The following is a 27,674-nucleotide window of genomic DNA, read 5'->3' on the forward strand; positions in this document are numbered from 1 at the left end:
GTGCGCCAGGGGCCGGCGTTCTCGGGTCCCGCCCGGGCGTCCCGACCCAGCAGGCTCTATTTGCCGGTGGTGCGCCTGCCGCGCCCCTCCCATATGGCTACGGCGGGTATCCTGCGCTCCTCCCCGGGTTCACCTACGGGTCGCCAGGGGCCAGCTCTAGCAGCGCGCCTCCACCACCGCAGCAGCCATGGGACATGGGTGGCCTCCAGACTGCGCTTCAGGCCGCGCACTCGTCCTCGCCGCCCCCACCGACCAGCACCTCGGACTGGTACATGGATTCGGGCGCCTCCTCGCACATGACCTTCAACCCTGGTACTCTCCACTCCCTTCGTCCTTCTTTTCCTCCTCGTGATATTATCGTTGGCAATGGCGGCCGCATGCCCATTACACACACTGGCCGCGGCTCGCTCATTGCTAACAACTCCTCTCTCGAGCTCCACAATGTGCTCCTCTCTCCCTCCATCATTACCAATCTTCTTTCTGTCCGACGACTTACTCGCGATAATCCTGTGTCTGTGGAATTTGACGCCTTTGGGTTTTCTGTCAAGGATATCCGCACCCGCCTGGTGATCCTTCGGTGTGACTCCACCGGCGACCTGTACCCAGTGTGCTGCAACCCCGCCGTCCCGCGCGCTAGCTACTTCGCCGGCGTCGCGTCTGCTGAGTTGTGGCATAGCCGTCTTGGGCATCCCGGCAAGGAGGTGCTCCGTCGTGCTCTGGGCCAGTTCGAGTTCACCTGCGCGCCTTCCACTCCGCACTCCTGCTCGGCGTGTCGCCTCGGCAAGAACACACGCCTGCCGTTCGCTGTCTCCACGTCCACTAGCTATTTCCCGTTTCAGCTATTACACTTAGATGTTTGGACTTCTCCAGTTGTTAGCATTTCTAGTTTCGAATACTACCTCGTTATCATTGATAGTTGTACGCACTATGTATGGACATTTCCTCTTCGAAACAAGTCTGATGTGATTTGTGTGCTCACTGCTTTCTACGCCTATGTTCACACTCAATTTGAGTGTCCTATCCTGGCTTTGCAAACCGATAATGGCCGCGAGTTTGACAACCTCGCCGTTCGCTCCCTTCTCTCTCGCCACGGCACAGTCCTTCGCCTGTCATGCCCCTACACGAGCCAACAAAACGGGGTTGCCGAGCGTGCTCTCCGCACTCTGAACGAGGCCGTGCGCGCACTTCTCTTCCACGCCTCCCTTCCGCCTCGTTTCTGGGCTGAAGCACTCGCCACCGCCACGCTCCTTCACAATTACAAGCCCTGTGCGTCTAGCTCGCCGCGTACCCCGCATGAACTCCTCCTTGGTGTCGCTCCCGACTACTCCGCTTTGCGCGTTTTCGGCTGCCTATGTTATCCCAACACCACCTCGACTACGCGTCATAAGCTTGCTGCTCGCTCTGTGGCATGTGTTTTCTTGGGCTATCCCCTAGATCATCGCGGTTATCGCTGCTACGACCCAACCACTCGTCGCGTGCTCACTTCTCGCCATGTTCGTTTTGACGAACTCACCTTTCCCTTTGCCACGCCGCAGCTACCACCCGCTCCCACGATCTCTCCCCCACGCCTCGTGCCGGTGCCCACTCGTCCCACGCCCCTCCGTCAGCCCCTGCCTTGCCGCTCTCCCGAGCGCGCGCACACACCTCCTTTAAACAACGTCGTCGGATCCCCATCCTGCGGCCCACTTTCAAACACTCCCTCACCCACTTCCCCCGCCTCTCGGGCCGCGTCCACTCCCTCCTCCAGCCCATGCACGTCCGGCTCCCATGCATCCGTCGGATCTTCATCCGATGGCCCCGGCCGCTCCGTTGCTCCGCCTCCTCCCGCGCCAGGGGTAGTCACCCGTGCACGCGCCGGCGTGTTCCGGCCAAACCAGAAGTACGCCGCGGACTACGTTTGTGTTGTCTCTGTCGCCGCTCCACCAACGATTTCTCCACTCCCGCGCTCTGTGCGCGTTGCTCTTCGTGATCCTAACTGGGTCGCTGCCATGCGTGAGGAGTTTGCCGCTCTCACTGAAAACCGTACCTGGGAGCTTGTGCCTAAACCTCCCCGCGCCAATATCATCACAGGAAAATGGGTTTTCCGTCACAAACTGTGCGCGGACGGCACTCTTGAACGATACAAAGCAAGATGGGTTGTGCGTGGCTTCAACCAACGCGCTGGTGTCGACTATGGGGAGACCTTCTCTCCTGTGGTTAAACCGGCGACTATCCGCACCGTCCTCACTCTCGCCGCGTCGCGTCGGTGGCCAGTCCATCAACTCGATGTAAAGAATGCCTTCTTGCATGGCACACTCCAGGAAGAGGTTTACTGTCTTCAACCTGCGGGCTTCGTCGACACCGCCAAGCCAGACCATGTGTGCCGCCTTTCCAAGTCTCTATATGGCTTGAAGCAGGCGCCGCGCGCGTGGTTTCTCCGCTTCACCGGCTTCCTCACCACCCTTGGGTTCACGGCGACCCGCTCAGACAGTTCGCTGTTCACGCTCGCGCGCGGAGCTGACGCCGCGTACCTGCTGCTCTACGTGGACGATATCGTCCTCACGGCCTCCTCCGACGCCTTTCTTCGTCGCATCATCGCCGCGCTCACCACCGAGTTCGCCATGAAAGATCTCGGCGCCCTACACTACTTCTTGGGCATCCGCGTCACGTGCTCCGCTGCTGGCTTCTTCCTCTCGCAAGAGCAGTATGCCGAGGACGTGCTGGAGCGTGCTGCCATGGACAACTGCAAACCCGCGCCTACTCCGGTGGACACCAAGGCCAAGCTGCCCGCGGCGACTGGCCCCTGCGTGGCTGACTCCACTGAGTACCGCAGCCTCGCAGGTGCCCTCCAGTACCTCACCGTCACGCGCCCGGAGCTCGCCTACGCCGTCCAGCAAATATGTTTGCACATGCATGATCCACGCGAGTGCCATCGTGCGCTGATCAAGCGTGCTCTCCGGTACATTCGCGGCACTGCTTCCCTCGGGTTACACCTGCGCGCGTCCTCGACACTTGATCTCCGCGTCTACACCGACGCCGACTGGGCTGGCTGCCCGGATACGCGGCGCTCCACCTCGGGGTACTGCGTCTATCTTGGTGACACTCTTGTCTCCTGGTCGTCCAAACGCCAGCCGATCGTCTCCAGATCGAGTGCTGAGGCTGAGTATCGCGGTGTTGCCAATGCGGTGGCTGAGTGCGTCTGGCTCCGACAACTTTTGGGCGAACTCCGCTGCTCTGTCAAGACGGCGACACTCGTGTACTGCGACAACATCTCTTCGGTGTACCTGTCCAGCAATCCCGTCCATCACCGGCGCACCAAGCATGTCGAACTCGACATTCACTTCGTCCACGAGCGCGTGGCCCTGGGCGAGTTTTGCGTCCTTCACATTCCCACGCGGCAGCAACTCGCCGACGTGATGACCAAAGGATTGGCCGTCGATGTCTTCCACGACTTCCGTTCCAGTCTCTGCGTCGCTCCTCGCGCCGTCACGACTGCGGGGGGTTGTTAAGCTACATGTATATGTGTGTGTGAGTATTGTACGTAGTCTCTACGTGAGGCTAGTATAGCGTACGTGTGTGCAGTTTTCCCTTACGCACACACGTCCCTCCACCTCTCGAGCATGGCCACTCCACGATCTCCATCGTGGCTCAAGTGCCCGCTGCTCTCCTGTATATGTAACCTCTCAGATGAATGGAATCGGTGTGTTCTATCTCTTTCCCTGAAACAATTCCTCTACGTCTTCAGTTATTCTAGGATTCTAGAAGTGATGTTTCTTCGGAGACAGCATGCTGCAGGCTTCTTTCCCTTGATTTATGTTCAAACCGGAGAAGAGCGTACAACACATCCTTCATTGATGGCCGTACTGAAGGCTGCCCGCCTGTACAGATCACACCTAGCGTAAACACTGCAAATGCATCTTCAATGTTGGCTGGATCTCGAATGTCTTCATCAAGAAGATCAATTGACAGGCCATATTCTTGATACTGTCTCCATGCCCATTCTGCCAAGCAATACTCCAAGCCTCCATCATTTGCCACTCTCCCTGTTGTGAGCTCCAACAGGAGCACTCCGAAGCTGTAGACGTCGACCTTCTCATTCACCTTAAGCCGGTATCCATACTCTGCAAAAAAGCTAGTCTCTGATTAGCACATGGTGTTGAATAAACCCAAGTCTGCAGTAGCTAGTGTTTGTTTTTTCAGTTTCGTCAGTTTCAGTCTTTCTTCATTTTCGTCAGTAGTTTCAGTTTTCTGTTAACGAGCTTAGCTCGAGTCAGTTAGCGCGTGGAGCGTTTCTGGCGCCCTCACTAATCGCTCGTGGGATGGCACGAGCATCACGATCTGTGGTGGCGCGTAGTTAGGGGGCCACGAGCCCGTTTCCTTTGCTGTACTCCGAATAAGTAGAAGGTAATGAGAAACAGAAAAGTCGCAAGGTTCATGCGGCGCAAAACCTCTTGTTCATCTTCGTCCTCACCTCCGGTGAGTTCAGATAGTAGAATGAGCGCGAGAGATCGGTGAGGTTTTGCTAACAATTGGCATCAGAGCCGGTTCCTGATCGTGGGAATGGCGGGCCCAGACGACTCCAGTGGTAGCAAGTCGCCGGCCACTCCGCGGGCACGGGACTCCGACGACAAGGAGCTTGCCGTGGCTGAGAGATCCACGGTGCGGATGGCACGCGACATCGGCGGTGCGGCGTGGCCGCAGCTGACCCGATCCAACTACACCGACTGGGCCGTCCTGATGCAGGTCATGATGGAGGGACGATATCTCTGGGACGCCGTCCAGACGGGCACCGCCGAGCGCAGCGAGGATTGTTTGGCGCTCGAGGCGATCCTGCGCGGGGTGCCGCCGGAGATGGGACCCACGCTCACCGCCAAGGCGACGGCGAAGGAGGCGTGGGACTCTCTGAAGACGATGAGGCTTGGTGTGGCGCGGGTGCGGGAGGCCAAACTCGCGACACTCACCAGGCAGTACGGCGACATCAAGTTCGCCGACGGCGAGTCGGTGGACGACTTCGCAATGCATCTCACTGCAATGGTGGGGCAGATGGCACAGCTCGGTGAGACTATCCCTGAAAAAAGGGTTGTGAGAAAATTTCTTTCAGTAGTCTCCAAACAGTTTTCGCAGATCGCCCTCTCGATCGAAACTTTGGTCGATCTCGATCAGCTCTCTGTTGAGTTGACTGGGAGACTGAAGGCGGCGGAGGAACGCCATGAGCTGCAACAGGCCACTGATGGCATGGGGCGCCTGCTTCTCACTGAAGAGGAGTGGCACGCCCGTCTCAAGAACGGTGATCCACACGCTGGCGGCTCCGTCTCGTCTCGAGGCCGGCGTGGAAGAGGCCATGGGCGCCGCGGCGGTGGCGGTGGACGCGGCCAGAACGGAGGTGCTGGTAGAGGAAACGCCGGTGGCGCCGGCAACGGCAACGATCGCGACAAGTGTCGCTACTGCGGCATCAGCAGCCACTGGGCCCGTGACTGCAGGAAGAAGCGCGACGAGGAGGCGAAGGCCCTTCTCGCCCAAGGGCACGGCGGGGGCGACGCTGATCCCACGCACCTCCTCATGGCGCAAGTGTGTGAGCTGTCCGCGGTTCCAGGCGATCGCGACGGGCACGTCGAGCTGGTCGAAGAGCGCGTGGAAGCTCATTTGGGCCTGGCCACGGACGCACACTCCGGCGTCTGGTACATGGACACAGGGGCCAGCAACCACATGTCCGGCGAGGAGGCCTCGTTCAGTGAGCTCGACCGTCACGTCACCGGCACTGTCAAGTTCAGGGATGGATCGGTCGTCGACATCCGAGGGCGCGGCTGTGTGCTCTTCACCGACCACGCTGGCGGTCACCGCATCCTGAGCGGTGTCTACTTCATCCCGCGTCTCAAAAGCAACAACATCAGCATCGGGCAACTCGACCAGATCGGGTGCCGGTCGGAGATAGAGCACGTCGTCTTCACCCTCTACGACCAGCAGCGTCGGATCGTGGCAAGGGTGCAGCGCGCCGGCAACAGGCTGTACCCATACACGCTCCAGCTCGCGCGCCCTGTCTGTCTGGCCGCATGGTGCACGACGGACGAGGCGTGGAGGTGGCATGCCAGATTTGGCCACCTCAACTTCCAGGCTCTCCGCAAGCTCGCCCAGCAAGGTCTGGTGCGCGGGCTGCCCTCCATCGACCACGTCGACCAAGTGTGTGACGGGTGCCTCGCCGGCAAGCAGAGGCGTGGCTCATTTCCTGCAGAGGCAAACTACATAGCGGAGCAGATCCTGGAGCTGGTGCACGGCGATCTGTGCGGGCCGATCACGCCCGCCGCGGCTGGCGGACGGCGCTACTTCCTCCTCCTCATTGACGACATGTCCAGGTACATGTGGCTGTCAGTGCTACGTTCCAAGGACGAGGCCGCCGGGGCGATCGCACGGTTTCAGGCGCGTGTGGAGACAGAGACAGGGCGCAAGATGCGCGCCTCTGCGGACGGACCGCGGCGGAGAGTTCACCTCCGTCGACTTCAGCGACTACTGTGCAGACCGTGGGGTGCAGCGGCAGCTCACGGCGCCGTACTCCCCTCAGCAAAACGGCGTTGTGGAGCGCCGCAACCAGACGGTGGTGGCCATGGCCAGGAGCATGATGAAGGCCACGTCCATGCCAGGAGAGTTCTGGGGGAGGCAGTCACCACTGCCGTCTTCATCCTGAACAGATCGCCGACGCGCTCCGTGGTCGGCATGACTCCATACGAGGCGTGGCACGGTGATCGACCTCCGGTGCACTTCCTGCGCACTTTTGGGTGCGTGGTTCATGTCAAGACGGTGAAACCGCACCAGAGCAAGCTCGAGGACCGCTCCACTCCGATGGTATTCGTCGGGTACGAGGAGGGCGGCAAGGCGTACCGCGCCTACAACCCGACAACCAAGCGTGTCCAGATCACGCGGGACGCTGTCTTCGACGAGTCAGCACGATGGAACTAGGAGGACACCTCTCATGGCGCTCCGGCGACAGTGGGTGAGTCGGTCATTGTAACTTATCCAGCTTACAAGGTGCAGATGGCTCAGAGTGGCGGAGAAGAAGCAGAACCTCAGACGCCGCCGGCTCCGCGGAAACCGGCCGCGGTGAGATCACATTCTGAAGGGAACACGCCCACACCTGTCAGCAGTCCGGACACAGCCGTGTCTGTCAGCAGCCAGGAATCGGCGGCTGAGGCACTGCAAAGCCCTGCTGCAGCCGCCACTCCAGTGGGGGTGGAGTTCGTGACGCCGCCCTCCGGGAGCCCAGTGTTGGACGCCGATGACGACGCGCGCGTGGCTCATCGCTTTCGCCGCGTGTCTGACATTCTCGGGCCCCACTATGGCGCCGTCCAGCCAGACGCAAGACTGCGATCGCCTCTGCTGAAGAACCAAGCACGTTCAGAGAGGCGGAGCTCGATCCAAGCTGGCGCAAGGCAATGATCGAGGAGGTAAACTCGATCAAGGAAAACAACACGTGGGAGCTCACTGATCTTCCCATTGGACACCAGGCCATTGGGGTAAAGTGGGTGTTCCGTGTTAAGAAGGATTCGACTGGAAAAATCGTCAAGTACAAAGCTCGCCTCGTCGCCAAGGGATTTGTGCACAAGCCAGGGATCGACTTCGACGAGGTTTTTGCTCTAGTAGCTCGCTTGGAGTCAGTGCGTGTGCTGCTAGCACTCGCAGCGCATGAGGGATGGCCGATCCATCATATGGATGTCAAATCGGCTTTCCTAAATGGCGAGCTGAAGGAGGAGGTCTACGTCGAGCAGCCACCGGGCTTCGTCATCGTCGACCACAAGCGCAAGGTACTGAAGCTGCACAAGGCGCTGTACGGTCTCCACCAGGCACCCCGCGCTTGGAACGCCAAGCTTGACGCCACACTCGTCGACATGGGTTTCCGTCGCTGCAACTCCGAGCACGCCGTCTACGCACGCGGGTCAGGCCGCGAGCTCCTTCTTCTGGGGGTGTACGTGGATGACCTGGTGATCACCGGGGTCGATGCCATGGAGATCGACAGTTTCAAGACGGCGATGAAGGGCAAGTTTAGGATGAGCGATCTCGGGTTGCTCTCCTACTACCTGGGCATTGAAGTGCGCCAGGATGCGGATGATGTGACCATTGCGCAGAGCGCGTACGCCGACAAGATCATCGAGAAGGCGGGGCTGACGGGGTGCAATGCACGTCAGACACCCATGGAAGCGCGTCTGAAGCTGAGCAAGTCAAGCACAGTGGCTCCGACGAATGCTAGGGAGTACATGAGCATGGTGGGGATGTTGCGCTACCTCACCCACTCCCGGCCAGACATCACCTTCGCGGTGAGCTACATGAGCCGTTTCATGGAAGCGACCACGGTCGAGCACCTGACTGCTGTTCAGCACATCGTCAGGTATGTGGCTGGCACCCGTGATCTGGGGTGTCATTTTCCTCGTCGGCGAGCCAACGGAGCCAGGCTCGTCGGGTGCAGCGACAGTGACATGGCCGGCGACATCGACGATCGCAAGAGCACGTTCGGGGGAATCTTCTTCGTTGGTGATAGCCCTGTCAGCTGTCTGTCGCAGAAACAGAAGGTGGTGGCTCTTTCATCATGTGAGGCTGAGTTTATTGCAGCTACAACGGCCGCCTGTCAGGGCGTGTGGGCGGCGTGTCTTCTTGCAGAGATCACATGTGAAGAGCTTCAGGTGCCGCTGCTTCTGGTGGACAACAAATCTGCCATAGCTCTCTGCAAGAATCCAGTTCTCCACGACAGAAGCAAGCACATTGATGTGCGATATCATTTCATCAGGGAATGTGTGGAGGATGGAAGGATGACAGTTGATTACATCAGAACTGAAGATCAGTTGGCTGACATTGTGACGAAGCCTTTGGGACGGGTCAGGTTCATCCAGCTGAGAGAGAAGATTGGAATGAAGGAAATAAAGTAGGCATACTAGGATTTAGGGGGTGATTGTTGAATAAACCCAAGTCTGCAGTAGCTAGTGTTTGTTTTTCAGTTTCGTCAGTTTCAGTCTTTCTTCAGTTTCGTCAGTAGTTTCAGTTTTCTGTTAGCGAGCTTAGCTCGAGTCAGTTAGCGCGTGGAGCGTTTCTGGCGCCCTCACTGATCGCTCGTGGGATGGCACGAGCATCACGATCTGTGGTGGCGTGTAGTTAGGGGCCCACGAGCCCGTTTCCTTTGCTGTACTCCGAATAAGTAGAAGGTAATGAGAAACAGAAAAGTCGCAAGGTTCAGGTGGCGCAAAACCTCTTGTTCATCTTCGTCCTCACCTCCGGTGAGTTCAGAGAGTAGAGTGAGCGCGAGAGATCGGTGAGGTTTTGCCAACACATGGTACATCCTAAATATATACCAGTTTGAGTTTGTATTTCTTTTTCTTACCTGGTGCCATCTAGCCAAAGATACCACCTATGGCAGAAATTGACGCAGGGTCTCCGGTTTTGAGAAGAATCCGAGCAAGCATGAAATCGGCTATCTTTGCTCTGAACTCGGGGTCAAGAAGGATATTAGCAGACTTGACATCACAGTGCACTATTGCGGGTGACCTATCATGGTGCATATAGCAGAGACCTCTTGCTGAGTCAATGGCAATTTGCAATCTGGTGGGCCAATCCAAAGGCACCAGTGAACCAACTCTATCTCTCTGATGCAGCCATGATAGGATCTGGGATCCTACCAGGTCTAGCTCGTAGGTTGTAGGGGTGGAAGGGGGCTTGGCGAGGAGGAAGGCGAGGTCGCCGGCGCTGGGGCGCCGTCGTCACATGTGTGAGAGAGAGGGATGGAGCAGGACGCGACGGCTAGGGTTAGGTCTCCCGGCTCCCTTCAGGAAGCCGAGCAAATATAATTGCTTCTGCTTAACTTCAAACGAGTCCTTACATGAGTTTATATAATCTCCAAATACGATAACTGGGCTAAGCCCCTAATAACGATAAGATAACTGGGCCAGGCCCCTAACTGCCTGGGCTGTAGTATATGCCGGTCATAACATCTCTCCCCGCCTGCACAAACAGCTCGTCCTCGAGCTGGAAGGTGGGGAAGCGCGTGCAGAACTCCTTGAGGTGATCAACGGGCGCCAAACACCTCCAAGTCAGCTGGGGCGGGCAGGTCGCCGAGCCCGGCGGCGGCGGTGTCCTCCTCAATGTAGTCCGCAGCCTCCAGGTAGAAGAGTCGCGGGCAGACGTGGCCGGGCACGTAGGGCTCGTCGCAGTTGAAGCACAACCCTTGATGGCGACGCTCGAGTTGCTCGGCCGGGGTGAGCCGGTGGAACGGCGCGCCGCGATCGTGGCAAGGGGCGCCGTGGAAGCCTGAGCAGGCCGACCCTGCGCGGGAACTTCCGGCCAGGGTGGAGGCCCAGCGGCCCGGGGCGGTGACGCCTGCTGGATGGCCACCGCGCGGCGCTCGAAAGCGCGGGCGTAGTACATGGCCGTCTGGAGGTCCTGTGGCCCCCACATCTCCACGTCCACGTGGATGTGGTCCGGTAGGCCGCCGACGAAGAGCTCAGCCCGCTGACGAGCCGAAACGCCGGGGGCGTGGCACGCCAGTGCCTGGAAGCGGTCGGCGAAGTCTTGCACTGTGGTGAGGAACGGATGGCGCCCAAGCTCCGCCAGACGGCTCCCGCGTATAGGCGGACCGAAGCGCAAGAGGCACAGATCACGGAAACGCTCCCATGGTGGCATGCCGCCCTCGTCCTGCTCGAGGGCGTAATACCACGTCTGGGCGGCGCCTCGTAGATGATAGGAGGCGATCCAGGTGCGGTCGGACGCGAGCGTGCACTGCCCCCTGAAAAATTGGTCGCATTGGTTGAGCCAATTCAGGGGGTCGACCGTGCCGTCGTAGGTCGCGAACTCCAGCTTGGAGAATCTCGGCGGTGGCTGGGCGTGGATGACGGCCGGGTATGCGTCATCCGCGCATAACAGCGAGGGCGATGTCGCCGAGTGTGCAGGCTGCAGAGTACCGCCATGGAGAAGGGGCCCGTCCACACCATCGTAGGGACCCGCGGCACCCGAGGACCCGCCGAACTGCATGGTCGGGGGCGGCACCGGCGGTGATAGCACGTGCGGCTTTCCTGAGGCCATCGTGTAGACCGGCTCGATGGACCCGGTGAGCCAGGTCGGTAGCGGAGATGGCGACGGGGGAAAACGGACCTGGTGGATGGGCACCCCGGGCGCCGTCGACGGAAGGCCCGACCCCGAGATCGCCGGTGGCGGCGACGGCTGCTGCTGCTGCTGCGGCAGCGACATGATGGATGCAACGGAGGTCGCCGATGCTGGCGGCTGCCACGGGAGCTGCTGCGGAACCGTGATGGTGGTGATGGGGGCGGGCGGCTGCAGCCCATAGTGCCCCGTGAGGAAGGTGCGGATGCCCTGGACCGCCTGAGTTAGGTCCCGGAGCGCCGCCGTCATCTCCTCCGGGGTGAGCACGGCGCGGGCGGGTGCGGGTGGCGTCCAGGCGGCGGAGGAGACCGGCCCGGTCATGGACGGCGTGCTGGCCGCGGTGGTCATCGGCGACGAAGAGGCGATCGGCAGCGGGAGGGAGAGGGTGGGTGGTGGCGCGGACATGATCGAGCCTGAGACACCTGATACTAGATTGATAGGATCTGGGATCCTACCAGGTCTAGCTCGTAGGTTGTAGGGGTGGAAGGGGGCTTGGCGAGGAGGAAGGCGAGGTCGCCGGCGCTTGGGCGCCGTCGTCACATGTGCGAGAGAGAGAGGGAGGGAGCAGGACGCGGCGGCTAGGGTTAGGTCTCCCGGCTCCCTTCAGGAAGCCGAGCAAATATGATTGCCTCTGCTTAACTTCAAACGAGTCCTTACATGAGTTTATATAATCTCCAAATACGATAACTGGGCTAAGCCCCTAATAACGATAAGATAACTGGGCCAGGGCCCTAACTGCCTGGGCTGTAGTATATGCCGGTCATAACAAGCCACCTATCTAAGCTACCGTTTTCCATGTACTCGTAGACAAGAACCTTTGCCTCTGAGCTTGAGATGCAGCAGAGCAACTTGTTGTGTGCCGGATCTCACCCAATATCTGGACCTCTGCAAGGAAGTCCTTCTCAAGCTTGTTGTCAAGGTTTTGCGCGTTCCATATCTTTTTAACAGCCACCATTCTACTACCACCTTCTCCATCCACAACACAAATTCGATACACATTGCCAGACCTGCCACTTCCAATCCAGTTCATCTCACAGAGCCCAGAAAGAACATTATACTCTGTGAAATGCAGTGCATGGAACTGGGTCAGCTTCCACGATAGATGATCTTGGCTATTCTTTTTCCTCTTTAATAGCAAGAAACCACCAACTGCCAAACCCACAAGCATGATACTTGCAAGAACAAAAAAGAGGGATATAAGCCTCCTGGAGATACCATTGTTGGTGTTTGCTCTTGTCCGCAAATCGGGAAATTCGGGATGGAATTATTCAATGAGACACAGAGGCCTGGATTTAAGAGGAAGCTTTGCTCATATGCTTCGTTTTGCAATGATGTTGGAATTTTCCCTGTGAGGTGATTCACGGAGAGGTTTAAAAAGTTCAAATTCAACTTATTGATATCTTTTCGGATCTCGCCAGATAGCGCATTCGAGGAGAGGTCAAGGATGGTTAGCTCTGACATAAACCCAAAATGCTGCAGGTACAATACCAGATATCTGATTTCCACTTAGATTAAGTGCTTTGAGCTTTAGCACTCCAATTGCCATGGGTATCGATCCATTAATTTGATTTCCAGAAAGGTCAAGCTCTTCTACCTGTGAAATGCCCGTCAAATCCCAGGGAATTTTGCCAGAAAGCAAGTTATTTACTACCCTGAATACTTTCATTTTGCCTGCTAAAGTTGGAATGGGACCAGAGAATCTGTTGTTGCTCATCTCAATACGTGAAAAGTTCCATTGTAGCTGGGTAGGAAAGGTCCCAGAGAAATTGTTGTTTTGGATCATATCTGTCGTTAGCTGATTTTTCACCACTGACCAGATACTCTTGGTGAACTCTCCAGTAAAATGATTGTTGTACAACATTAAATTGTTCAACAGATAGCAGCCGTCTAGCGATTCTGGAAGCTTTCCAGAAAAGTTATTATTGAACACAACGATGTCATTTAATTTCCTGTTGAAGCAAAGATCAGCTGGCAGCTCACCAGAAAGGTTATTGTCGCAGACTTCAAGATTGACTAGCGGTGAGTGCCTTCCGAGCTCTAGTGGAAGAGAACTAGTTAACATGTTCTCAAATAGCTGGATGTCTCTGAGATTCGGCAGCAACCCAATGCTTGGCGGTATTGACCCATGAAGTTGATTCGTGTAGAGAAACAACAGGGTAAGGTTGATGAGCTTACCAAAGTCATCTGGTATTGACCCTGTTAGATTGTTTGAGGACACATCAAGCTCCACCAAGTTTACGGCTGTGACACTGGATGAAATCTCGCCTGTCAAACCGTTGTTAAACATGTACAAGTACTGAAGCTTCTTATGCTGCCATACCCATGTCGGAATTGTGCCTTGCAGCATATTATTTGTCACGGCCAAGAGGCTGAGCTCTGTGAGGCTTGATACGCTCTCAGGTATCTCACCTGTCATGTTCATACCTGACAGCCACAAGTATGTGAGGCGTGTCAACTTACCAAACTCAACTGGGAATGGAGCTGGCAGAAATGGATTGTCCGCCAGAGTCAGCATCTCGAGGTTGGCTAGATTGCTTATGTCCTGTACTGGATAGCTTCCATCAAATTGATTGGTGTCGAGGATCAGTGACTTGAGCTTTGGAAACCATCCAATGGATGGTGGGATTTCGCCCATGATGCGATTGCTTGATAAGTTGAGATGCTCTAGCTTTGCTGATAAACTGTTTATGTCAGCTGCGAGTTTCCCACCAAAGGCGTTGTTGGAAAGGTCCAGGTACTTCAGATTGGAGCAATTGTAGAGTATTGTAGGGAATGAAGTGGAGAAGTTGTTGTAGGAGAGGTCCAAGTAGGCAAGATTCTTGAGGAGGCAAAGGGACGGTGGGATTGGTTTCATAAGGGTTTGCTGTGGAAGGGAGATGGCAGTGACCTCACCTTTTGTGCATGTAAGTCCTCCCCATCTGCAGTGGTCAGAGGAAATGGAGTTCCATCTGCCAAGCACAGTTGAGCTCCCCCAGTATCTCTTGAGTCCCAGAAGGATTTGGTGTTCATCACTATACTGATTTGTGGACTCTGGGTAAGATTTGGGTAGTAGAGAAATCAGTGCAGTGAAGAACAGCAGGAAGCTAACACAGTAATTGTTAGCCATGTCTGCAGAAGCTTTTGGGTTGAAAAATCTCTTGCCAGCTTTGGGTGGAGAGGGGGGCAATGCATGCTGGACACACCTTTTGCACTACTCTCTTGTCTCTTGATGTTGCTGCTTACTGGTCAAGATGTTCTCCTCGACAAAAAACTAAAAAGGAGCTAGCCAATATTTCCCAGTACTGGAAATATGCAGTCATCCTACTCCACACAATGTCACCCCCACCCTCCCTGTTATTTTGGTTTCGTTTTTGTTTCGCTTTCATACCATGGGGAAAAAAATCCCAAGACAGTTAATGAGATGTCTTGGCAAAGTTGGTTTTGTTTTCTACAACATTCATTTGATTTATTTTACTATATTTTATTTCCTTCCTATAAGCATTATGGTGATGGATAAGTATATGGGTTGTTTGGTTTGAAGAATTGGTCAGTGAGCCGAGCGACCATCCAGTTCCAGCTCTGGACGTGACTCACTTTTGAGGAATGGAATGGGTTGCCCAGCATCACCATCTCATCCTTAGTAAAAGCATAAGCCCATACCAGGGATTGGGTCATCCAATGATGGATCAGCTCATCTTGTGGTGAGCTAATTCCTCAAACAATCACTACTAGGAAAAGGGCTATAGCTAATATAGACATTAATGGCGCACCATGTATGTGGTGCGCCACTGCTATCAAATACAGGTGAGCCATTAGTGTCCTCATTACTAATGGCGCACCAGACACACGGTGCGCCATTACTAGCAAATTTTATTTTTTTATTTTTTCAAAACTATTAATGGCGCACCAGGGCACAGTGCGCCATTACTAGTAAAACTAGTAATGGCGCACCACACGCTCTATGCGCCACTACTAATAATTTTTTTTACTTTTTTTTCAAAATTAGTAATGGCGCACCTGTGTAAAGTGCGCCATTACTAGTTCAAACTAGTAATGGCGCACCACAACCACGGTGCGCCACTACTAACAATTACATTTTTTGTGCAAAACTAGTAATGGCGCACCACGTAACTGGTGCGCCATTAGTAACCAGGGTTACTAACGGCGCATTGGTGCGCCATTAGTAACCTGAGACCAGCTAGATATTTTGGACAGCCACCTACCACACTCACTTTCCCCACTTCATTCTCTCCACCTCCTCCTCCTCACCTCATTTGCACCATAGATTCACCCAAATTAAGTGGTTAAATTACCTTTTTTGATAGGTAAGTAAGGGGAAAGCTTTCTTTATGTTGTAGATCTACTTTTTTCTCCCTCCAACAACGTGCACATGCACTTTTTATGGCCTAGCTAGATCTACGTATGTTTGTGGTGTTGCATATATGTTTGTGTTTGCAGGTACATGTATTTGAAATGCGATAGTTGCCAATATTTTGCCGGAATGTTGATTCATTTCCGTTTCGGTGAGAATGTGGCACTATGCATTCTTTTTGGTCCTATTTTTAGGGAAAGTCATGCCAAATTTTTTCTTGGTTCTAAAATATCGTTTTGCTCTACCCCGCAGGCGACCATGGTCCACACGATGACCGAAGGCATCGTGAATAGGTTTTTGAGCTCCGCGAAGGCCGAGATGCTTCAAAAGAACGAGACGGAGATAAGATGTCCGTGTCGAAGATGCAAGCTGAAGAGCCTTATTGCGGACCCGGATTCCGGACAGGTGCGGGACCACCTGCTCTTGCGTGGTTTCATGGATGGCTATCGGTGGCAAGGTGATGAAGATGACTATGAAGTCGTCCATGGGGGCCGGGCAAGAAATGAGGAAGGGCAGCAAGACAACCACCGCGGCGAGGGCGGGCGAGAAGACGAAGAATCTCCAGGACACGATCACAACGGTGATGCAGTACACAGTCATCATGTAGAAGATGCAGGACATGATGATGAGGAAGATCAAGACGAAGGGCATGATCATGAAGATGAAGATGCCGGAGCAGACGACGATGGACCATCGATGGGCTGGGTGCAGGACCCTCATATTCAAGAGCTGCTTCTCAAGCAGACGGATAACGCAAGAGCTGTCGCCCGAGAGAAAGCCAAGCTGGATCAACTGGAGATAGACGCGGTTACTCCATTGTATGAAGGATGCAGGCCCGAGGATACCCGCCTGAAAGTAACGCTCATGGCTCTGGAGATGAAGGTAAAACACAAAATGACCGACGCATGCTTCGACGAGAACATGTCATTCTGGCACGAACGTCTTCCCAAGGGGAACAAGTGCCCGACCAGTTTCGAGGAGGCGAAGAAAATCGTGTGTCCTCTGGATTTACCGCACGTGAAATACCATGTGTGCATGAACAATTGCATCATTTATCGGGACGAGCACGCGGAGTCTACCATATGTCCGGTGTGCGGCGTCACTCGATACAAGAAGAGGAAGAAAGCTCCTCGAAAAGTGGTGTGGTACTTTCCGATCACTCCTCGTCTGCAGCGGTATTTCGCGGACCCTAAGCTAGCAAAGCTCCTGCGTTGGCACGCGGATAGGGAGGAGAAGAAGCGAGAAGATGACGAAAATGATCCGGAGATAAATAAAAAAGACAAGATGCTGAGTCACCCTAAGGATGCGAGCCAGTGGCAAGCGTTGAACTTCGAACACCCAGAATTTGGGGATGATCCAAGGAACATCATGCTGGGCGCGAGCACCGATGGAGTCAATCCGTTTGGCAGCCAGAGAAGCACACATAGCACCTGGCCTGTGTTTGTGTGGATGTACAACCTTCCCCCTGGTTGTGCATGAAGAGGAAGTACATTCACATGAGTATGCTAATTGAAGGGCCGAAACAACCAGAGAACGACATCAATCTGTATCTAGGGCTGCTGAAAGAGGAGCTAGACACGCTGTGGAAAATGCCAGCCAATACGTGGGACGCCGCAGAGAAAGAATATTTCGCTATGAGATCCGCACTGCTCACGACGGTGCACGGCTATCTCGGTTACGGATATCTCGCGGGGCAGGTGGTCCACGGATTTTCTGGATGCGTCAGGTGCATGGAGGACACAACGTATTGCCAGCTAGATAGAGATCCCGGGTCTTCGAAAACCGTGTTCATGGGACATTGAAGGTGGCTTCGCGACGATGACCCATGGAGAAAACGCAAGGATCTGTTCGATGGTGAAACCGAACCCCGAAGACGCCCGCGTATGAGGAGCGGCGAGGAAATAGACGAGCTGTTGAAAAATTGGAAAGAGTGCCCGGAGCCGGGAAAGAAGCGAAAGGCGCCAGAGCCGCTGCTGAAGGTATGGAAAACGAGGTCTGTTTTCTGGGACTTGCCGTACTGGAAGATCCTCCGTGTGCCTCATAGCCTTGATGTCATGCATATCACGAAGAACGTGTGCGAGAGTCTGCTTGGTACCCTGCTCAACATGCCAGAGAGGACCAAAGATGGGCCGAAAGCAAGGGCAGACTTGAAATCAATGGGCATCAGGGAGGAGCTTCACGCTAATGATGATGATGATGAGGCGAAGCAGGACACGGAAAGTCGTCGCAAAGGCAAAAAGGCCAAGAAGACCGGAAATGACTACCCTCCCGCGTGCTTCACTCTAAGTCAGGAGGAGATCGAGCAGTTTTTCACCTGCCTCGTAGGAGTAAAATTTCCTTACGGTTACGCGGGGAAGATAAGCAGATACCTAGACTCAGCGAAGCAGAAGTTCAGCGGGATGAAGTCTCACGACTGTCACGTGCTGATGACGCAGATACTTCCAGTTGCAATCCGTGGGATCATGGACGCGCACGTCCGTGAAACGCTATTTGGCCTATGCAACTTTTTCGACGTCATCTCTCGGAAGTCGGTTGGCGTGAGGCAACTCAGAAGGCTACAGGAAGAGGTCGTGGTGATACTATGCGAGCTTGAGATGTACTTCCCGCCCACATTCTTCGATGTTATGGTGCATCTGCTGGTCCATATCGTGGAGGATATCATCCAACTCGGGCCGACGTTCCTGCACAGCATGATGCCGTTCGAAAGGATGAATGGTGTCATCAAAGGATACGTTCGCAACATGTCACGTCCAGAAGGAAGCATAGCCAGGGGCTTTCTGACCGAAGACTGCATCTCCTACTGCACGAATTATCTAGAGGCATCGAGAACCCCGTTGGTCTGCCCGTCAACAGGCACCTCGGCAGGCTCGCTGGATGGGGTCACCGCGATGGTCGCCACGAAATGCATGTCGACATCGAGGGTTGACTCGCCGACTTTGAAAGAGCAAACCTAGTCGCGCTACAACACATAGACGTGGTCGATCCTTGGGTGGTAGAGCACAAAACCTTTATTGAGAAGACGTACAATGACCGAGGCCAACAGAGGACGGACGGAGATATAATCTAAGAGCACAACTCATGTTTCACGCGTTGGTTCAAGGAGAAGCTTCCGTCGTACCCTTTACATGAGGATTCTTCCGCGGAAGAAAAACTCATATTCGCCTTGTCACAGGGCGCCGAGCACAACCTGATGACCTATGAGGCGTACGATATCAACGGCTACACATTCTACACCGAGGACAAGGACATGAAGAGCGATGGTTATCAGAACTCCGGGGTAATGATGGAATCCTACAACGGTAACGACAAGGACAGATACTACGGAAGGATCGAGGAGATCTGGGAGCTGAGCTACGCTGGAGAGAAGGTCCCGATGTTCCGTGTCAGATGTGCCAAGAGCGTCATAAAAGAAGACCGGTATTTCACCACCATGGTTATACCCGAAGCCAAATCCAAGACCGCGGGCACAAACGTCACCGCGAAAAATGAGCCATGGGTACTGGCTTCCCAAGTGGACCAATGCTTCTTCATTACCGACCCGTCAAAGCCCAGCCGTGTTGTCGTGAGGAGAGGCAAAAGGAAGATCATCGGAATGGATGGAGTCGCCAATGAGCAAGACTTCGACAAGTACGACGACCCGAAGATGGAACATGACGACGACGATGAAGTGCCATACACCACAAGAAGAAGCAGGACCACCCTACCTAAAGGACGTCCGTTCAACAGAAGAACTCCATTTGCGAAAAAGAAGGGCAAAAAGATTGTGAAAAGATAGCTAGCTAAGATCGATTGTATTTAAATCGTAGTCTTCATTTCTCGATTGTATTTCGACATATGGAAATGGGCGGCACTTTTTGAATTCATGATATTTTGAAATGTGATGATATTTTTCATATTCATAAATGTTTTCTAAAAAAAATATTAGATGCAACTAAAAATCCAAAAAAAATTCAAATAACAAATTTGATGATATTTTTTCATATTCATAAATGTTTTCATATTCATATTTTTTCATAAATGTTTTGAAATCTGATGATATTTTTCCACATTCATAAATGTTTTCAAATTTGATCGTCATTTTCTAAATAATTATTAGATGCAACTAAAAAAACAGTTAGTAATGATGCACCAGGGGAGGGTGCGCCATTGCTATGAAGGTATTTATGGCGCACCCGAATGAGGTGCGCCATTGATATACAAATTTTTATTTATATTTATTCTTGTATTTTATTTTTCAGTGTTCCTTTTCCTGCTTAAATTTCATGGGCACCTTTTGAATTCATGAATATTTTTTTCAAATTTGATGATATTTTTTCATATTCATAAATGTTTTACCAATTCACAAATTAATGCATCTAAAAATCCAAAAAAATTACTAATGGCGCACCGCTAGGTGGTGCGCCATTGCTATCCAAAAAAAATTACTAATGGTGCACCGCTAGGTGGTGCGCCATTGCTATCCAAAAAAAGTTACTAATGGCGCACCGCTAGGTGGTGCGCCATTGCTATCCCTCCCCCGACTAAAATCCCCAATCCCCGATCCCCAATCTCACATCTCTCTCAGCCCCCCACTGCGCGCCGCTGGCCCAACCCACTGCGTCGCCGCCCCTACGTGCGCCGCTGCCCCCGCGCCCCCGCCGCCTCCCTCTCCAAATCCTCCCCTCCCCCCCGCACCCTCCCCCGCTCCACCTCGCTGCCGACGACCCCCCGCCCCCGCCGCAACAAGCTGCTTCGCTTCGTCTCCTTCTCGCCCCGCCTCCTCGCCATCGCCGTCGTCGCGCCACCAGGGCCAGGATTTCCTGTTCGGATCCGAGCAAGACAGGTACTAAAGGATCCGCCTTTCCTCTCCTTCCGTTCGCTCCCTGCTGCCGTCTCACCAGATTTCCCTTCCCTTCCCTTTCCCAGTTCCTCGTCTCCGGCACTGCCGCAGGCGCCATTCCGACGACCCCCCTTGGGCTCCGCTGCCGGATCCAACTCCTCAACCACCGCAGGACGGCGCAGGTACCCCAGTTCGTCCCCTTCTCCTTCTTGCTTATCTAATCTAAGCCGGATCCCAACTAATTTGGATGTTCTTGTTTGTTATGCAAGAGTTTCTGTTCATGTCTCAATGGTATCCATGCTGATAATCCTAGGTGGATCGACCGAGTGCAGCAATTGTGTGCCACCAATCCACTTTTCTGGAAAATACTTGCTAGAAAACCATCTGAAACATGTGATGCTTGCTACTGTATAATATAGGAGTATGTATGAAGAACTGCCACTTAATTTACTCTACTTAATTACCCATCTGAAACTGGCTTCAAGTTCAAGAGGATTACTTGTGCATATTTTTCTTGCATTCTGATTTGTCGGTGCATCTTTTTTTCCCGCTACTTTTAATTGATACTGGCATGCAGTGAAGTGCAGAGTCTGTCTGTCGGTCTGCTGCCAACTACGTAGTACAACTAGTGTAGTGTAGTAGTAGTAGAAGAAGAGGTGACAGAGACAGACAGTGACATGTTCTAGTTACTGTACCTGCCTCTGCCTGCCTGTAAAGCTAGTCAAGCTAGTTCAGCTTAATTCAGTTAGTCAGTCAGTTGAACTAAAACCAAACGCTCTCCACTAACTGGGGCTTAAGTACACCAGACCAGACCAGAGCAGATCATGCATGATGATATCTTGAGACATTGTCATCCTCTTTAATTGAATTGAATGATGATGGATGGATGCATTTATATATAATTCTCTCATCATCAACTAACTAATCTGGGTAATTAAGTAGAGTAAATGATTAGTGGTCCTTATATATGGATGGAGCATTATGCTGCAAGGCAGCTTTTTTCTTTTTCTTTTTCTACTACTCCTATATTAAGTGGCAGTTCTTCATACATACTCCTATATTATACAGTAGTTGTACAAACTAATAGTAAGTATGAATTGTGTTGTACAAACTATGAATTGTGTACCCACTGCTCATTGGAGTATGAAAGTTGTCAGCAGTTGCTTATGCTAGAGAAGTACTCCTAAAAATTTAGCTGTACTCCAGTGAGTACTCCATGGAGTTACTTAATCCAGTAGCTTAATTAAGTGCAATTGATTCACTTACTCCAGTAGCTTAATTAAGTTGCAGTAGTGCTTGTAAGTTTGCAAGTTTTGTGTATTGTACTGCTTGCATCAGTACTTTTGTGTAATCTGACTGTAGTGCTTGTATAGTTTCAGTAGTTTTTCTTCAATTAATTTGTTTGGTTGTATTAGTTTAGTGTAGGACAAGAGGAGTAGAGGATAAGAGGAGTAGGACTTGCTCTCTTCTCTTTATCTTCTCTTCTCTTCTCTTCCTGCATCTGTTTTTAATCGAATGTAGTATGAAATGACCTATAAATTTTCCAAGCTCTATTATGATGAGCAGAGTTTTTACTTGCTACTTTCAGTTTCTCCCATTCCTTGGGAAAAGTTTTCCAAGTTCTGTTATGATGGCACTATTGGACACATACAGTAGAGGAGAGTTTTTAGTTGTTATACTTTCAGTTACCCTCACTGCTTGGGAAAGGCCGAATTGCATGCATTCAGGTCTGCAGTTGATAATTTTATATATCATATTGTGATCAATCAACTTGCTTTGCCTCCCATACTTTTCTTCCACTTTTGCAAGAACTATAGGTTTTGTGGTAGTATCATGTTTGCTCTGTGATACTCGGTCCGCATTTTATAACACAACTTGGTCAAATAACTATCGAAATTAAGTTCCTTCTTTTTGCCTGCATTGTTGTATGCTCCTATGAAGATCCAAATGTATCATCATAATGTAGGTGTTGTGTTGTGTGATTCTTCATGCTGAGAACTTCAGCTTTTTCAGTTATTGCACTTCTGCAGGTTTGGTGGGACTGGTTATGTGTCATGCATGTCTTTGCTAGGATCAGACAGTTATAGTGAAAGGCTTCTGTATAAAGAAAAGAAAATGTGATCATGGTGAATGAATTATGTACACTAGTTAGAGCATTAGTGTGGTTTGCTGGTGAGAAGGGAATCAAGGGATGCACATTGTGGGGGTGATGCTTACTAACACTTTGACAAACAAATTCAGAATGTGCTGGACTATATGTTCATTGGTACTACTTGTGATGCTGCTGCTGTAGTACTTGGGAATTTTGTCAACTTGTGATGCTGTTGCTGTACCCCGAGAGGCCCTTGAGTTTGCCGGAATGTCGATTAACTTCCGTTTCGGCAAATTCGGGTACTCCATATGTCCTATTTTCAGCAAAGGTCATGCTGAAATTTTCCGTGAATTTTAGCATGACTTTGCTAAAAATAGGACATATGGGGTACTTGCGACTAATGCATGGGCCGGGGTATCTTAGTACTTAATTAAGTAGGATCAACTGCCCCTTTATTCTTGCTGCATTAAACTATAGGTGGCAATAGAGCCAAGTGATTAAGCCCAACTTAGAATTCTCCTTCCCTTTTCTTGATAGGGTATATTATTAGAAGATACCCATATATATCAGTCAACCTAGGGTGCCTCGGCATCGATAAACCCTAAATGATGAAAACTTAACTTAGCATTTAGGTGCCTCAGCGTCGACAAACCCTAAATGATAAAACCTTGGCTTTTAGGGTGCCTCGGTGTCGATAAAAACCTAAATGATGAAAGCTTAGGCTTTTAGGGTGCCTCGGCGTCGACAAACCCTAAATGATAAAAGCTTAGCTTTTAGGATGCCTCGGTGTCGACAAACCCTAAATGATGAGACCATGATCTTGTTCCTTGACAATAACCAACTTTTTGACCAAACTTTTTTCCTATTTAGAGCGAAACATGGCCCACAACGATGAGGCCGGCGGTTCGGGCAAGGCATTCTGGGAGCTGTCCCAGGAGATGGAGGAAGAACCTCACCGCTATGAGGACGCCGCGGAAGACACCGATCCTAACTACACAACCCCTAGTGGCGTCGGGGATGACACCACTGATGGTGCCGCCGAGGATGCCACCACTGATGATGGCAGCACACGCACAGATGGCAGCCAACCGAAGAGGCAACGGAAGGACAGGCGCCCGAACGTGCTCGACACCGTCAAGGAAGAATTTACTGAAGTGTCCTCCGAGGGGCATCCAACGGTGCCCAAAGAAATAGTCAAGGGGTACGCGGGACAGCTCGGGTGCATTCTCCGGAGCACCGTCTCGATCAACACCGAGAACCTAAGGCATCATGACCGAGGGAATTTGCGAAACCTCCTCTTCACGAAGCTGCACGAACGATACAAGTTCCCCGGTGACTTCGCAAACACACGCCTCTCAGGGAATAAAGTGAACAGTGCCGCCCTCACGAAGATGAGCACGGCCCTGGCTACTTGGAGAGCCGCGGTGAAGAGCATGATTGAAAAAGGTGATAGTTATGAGAAGATCAAGGAGAAAAATCCTTCGATCAACGAAGATGACTACCGGGAGTTCAAGATCAAGTGTGAGAGCAACGCATCTGCGGAATCAAGTCAGTGGGGGAAAGATATGCGGGACTTGAACTTAGGGGTCCACAAACTCGGTCCCGGCGGTTACAGAGTGGCGGAACCTATATGGGACAAGGAGGACGCGGAGCGTGCCGAGCAAGGCCTACCGCCCCTCTTCGAGAAATACCGTGACAAGCAGACTAGGAACTATGTCAGGGCCCGGTACAAGATTGACTCGGTAACCAAGGAGCTTACCACAGATCCGAAGACCAAGGCGCTTGAGCGTGTTCTGGTAAGGAATACACCCCCGCGTAATTAGCTCCATATGGTTGCATTCTAATTAATGAAGCCAAAATTCTAAATGGTTCACGTTCCTTTCGCGGGACACTGAAAGCAGTAGCGCGGGGTCGTCTCAGAGCTCCCCTTTCGACACCCCTTTAAATAGGGCATTGAACATAATGAAAAACAAGGATAAGCTCAGTAAGTCGTCGTCAGCTGGTCGTGTGGCCGGCAAAGGCTTGTCCATGAAATGGTCGGAGTACTATACCGCTGGGCGAAAGGCGAGAAAGACCAGCTCGGAAAGCCAGGAGTGCGAGGTTCAACAACTCAAGGCACAAGTGGCGCGGATTCCGGAGATGGTCGAAGAGCAAGTGCGAGACCAATTGGGAGCGACGATCACTGCCATTATACCTACCTTGGTTTCTGGGCTGCAGGCGTGGATGGCGGGCGGCCAACAGGGGCCGCCCCCGATTCCCAACTTCACGGGCAGCAACTCGCGCTGGCGGCGCCATTGGTGTCTCCGGCGGAGGCAGCATTGGTGTCTCCCGCGGCGGCGCCGGCATTGCAGCTTAATGCACCCGGGTGTGGGAAGAATACGCCGGCCGGCACCTCGGCAGCAAGCTGCCCCTCCGTCAATTGCACGCCCGCCGTTGGCGGTGCCTCGACATTAGCCGAGCTCGACGCCATAACGGTAACTAATTAAGCCTCTCGGCCGATGACTTCATCTCCTTGCCTTTGACTGGGCATCCCTGACGCCCTACATGTTTTCACAGGGCGCCGCCGACATTCCGTGCACTCTCCTGCACTTCATGAACGACGAGTTGGTCGATGTCGCCAAGGGCAGAATTGTTCAACCAGGCAGCCGCGTGTTCCACGGTAATCAGATGCCACCCACCGTTTATAGGGTTCAACTGGTTCGGGTGCTGCCGGGCTTCGACGACATATTACCTCCGTATCGACCCCATGGGGCCGACGAAGATGATGTGATGACCCTCAGCGCCTGCATAAGCTGGCCCATGCTTTGGCCGAAGAGCCAGATTCATTTGGGGGCGGGGGACACCACCCCACAGACAACACCGCCAGTCGTGCCGGCGCCAAGCCATGGCAAGACCCCCGCAACGCTATCGGACATGCCGGACATGCATATGGCACAGGATCCGGACGACGACGACGGTACATTTACCAATGTCGATAAGTACTTCAACTAACATGGGTACGGTGACGAATTCTTGGGGCCTCCTTCTCAAGAACCCAACCCTGCAAAAGACGATCTAGCTGGTACCGCGGAGAAACCAAATTGCAACAGGCGTCGTCTGGCGTTCAGTTCTCAGGAGACGCCTCCAGCTGCCGCCTTCACCGAGCCTCAGATAGCCGAGGTGCGAAATATTATCAGCCCCAACACACTGAAGAAGGCGGTCTCTGAGCAAAACTCGATCCCATTACAATAGAAGAAGAAGGGACGGAAAATAAAGACTAACAAGGGTGCGAGCCAGCCGGCACCGAGTACGATCCGTGCTCAGGACGGGCCACCTTCACCTAAGGATATCTCGAGGATGGTGCATGTGGCGGGTAGGCCGATGCTACCGACTAATCTGCTCAATGCTGCAACCTGTGCTATGCGGAGTCTGCATGACAGTGTTCTTTCTTTGGAGAAGCGACGTCTCTCCGAGAATGATGTGGCATACCCGGTTTTCGTGGCCAAGGTGCCAGAGGGCAAGGGCTTTGTGGATAGCGCCATCGGGGGTACGATCGTCCTGCGGTTTGATGACATCTTCGCTATGTTTAACCTTCATCCGCTGCACTACACCTTCGTTCGGCTATTTTTGCTGAGTATGGAGATGCGGATCATTAGAGACAAGACCCCGGACATCGTGATAGTTGACCCCTTCTACATGCGTGCCAAGATCTTGGGCAGCGCTGGGGACCGGCAAGTCGCGAGTTCATACCTCGAAGGCGTCATTCTGGCAAACCCAGATAAGGATAACTTCCTCATGCCTTACTTTCCCGAGTAAGTCATCCCCTCACCGCCCCGTAACATATGATTTCTTAGATTTCGATCGTTCTTTTTTTCTAACATTCCGTGTTTTGTGCAGTGACACACATTGCACACTCACCCTCTTAAGCCCGAAATATTCCATGGCCACGTATTTCGACTCGGACCGTCAGTCGAAGAAAGACTACACAAATATCAAGAAAGTTCTTGATGATGTTCTCCCCGGCTACGCCAGATCTGGAGGCACCTTCAGCAGGCCAGTTCGTAGGTACGGCAAGCACGTGTTCACCCACAATACGACGTTCCCCTGCGTCAAGCAGCCGCCTAGCGGTCAGAAGGATGCCTACTACGCCCTCCATCACATGCGGGCGATCGTACGAGACCATAATCACCTTCTGCTACCAAATAATCTCAAAGATTGGGCCGCACGCTTGTCGGCAATCCAGGACGCGGACATCAGACAAGAATTCTTTCGCATCCAGTCGGAGTTTGCTGAAATCATCCATCAAGATGTCCTTCATACCTCGGGGCAGTTCTACCTCAGATATCAACCGTCCAACATTGAGATAGAAACAACGCTACAAATGGAGGCTGACAACGCCCGCGATTTCATGACCATCACGACAGACGGCGGCTTCATCCACGCTCCGGTCCCTGAGTGGAGTCGAAAGTAGTGATGCTATGTAGTTCTGAAATATCGATTAGCTCATGTTGTAATTAAACTTTAATGAACTTGTATGTCTCTTTGGTTTGGACAGTCGCTCAACTTATATGTAATCGATGCTATTTATTAGTAGGACCATGAATCATGCTATTAATGTCTTGCTTTTCTCTTCCGATCCTTTTGTTGCATACTTATATATTGCTTATGTATTGTCTGTGAATTGCTACTAACGTTTTGTTTGGCTAGTGCATAGAGATGCCGTCGTATGTCCTGTACAAGGGTAAGGTTCCCGGAGTCTACGACGACTGGGAGGAGTGTCGGAGACAGGTTCACCGTTTCAGCAGTAACAGTTACAAAGGGTACACCACTAGGGCGGAGGCGGCAGCTAGATACGCGCGCTATCTAGCGGGAGAGAGGAGGGAGCGGAGGAGGAACCGGATGAAGACCAGTTTCATCGCGATGATGCTAATCGTGATGACCGCAGCTCTCTTCTATGTGATGGTAGTTTAGATGATAGATATCGACTTGTAATGTGTAGACAAACTCGCTACTCGCGGTCTCGAAACTTGTAATGTTCTAACTTTGTTCGGTCTTTTGAATTCGAAGACTAATATGATGAATTGTATTCGGAGACTAATCTTCTATTGTATTCGATAAATCTGCTGTCTATATTCTGTGCGGTAATATATTTTATAACCTGTGCAAATATCAAAACAGAAAATAAAAATAATTTCTAATATTCATACTAGTGGTGCACCACACATCACTTTAGTGACGCACTGCAATAAACACACTAGTGGCGCACTATCTAGTAGTGCGCCATTAGTAACCCAGAGCACAAGGTAAATATGGCCCCCTGGGAG

The 27,674-nt window shown here is 52.5% G+C and overlaps 1 pseudogene; it reads right to left on the reverse strand.

Annotated features, from left to right (window-relative positions):
* Positions 1-3,729: 3,729 nt before the first annotated feature.
* LOC109755652 (uncharacterized) lies at positions 3,730-14,290 on the reverse strand (annotated as a pseudogene).
* Between the last annotated feature and the right edge of the window lie 13,384 nt (positions 14,291-27,674).

Source organism: Aegilops tauschii, chromosome 6, assembly GCF_002575655.3.
Source record: "Aegilops tauschii subsp. strangulata cultivar AL8/78 chromosome 6, Aet v6.0, whole genome shotgun sequence".
In the NCBI taxonomy this organism is placed as follows: Eukaryota; Viridiplantae; Streptophyta; class Magnoliopsida; order Poales; family Poaceae; genus Aegilops; species Aegilops tauschii.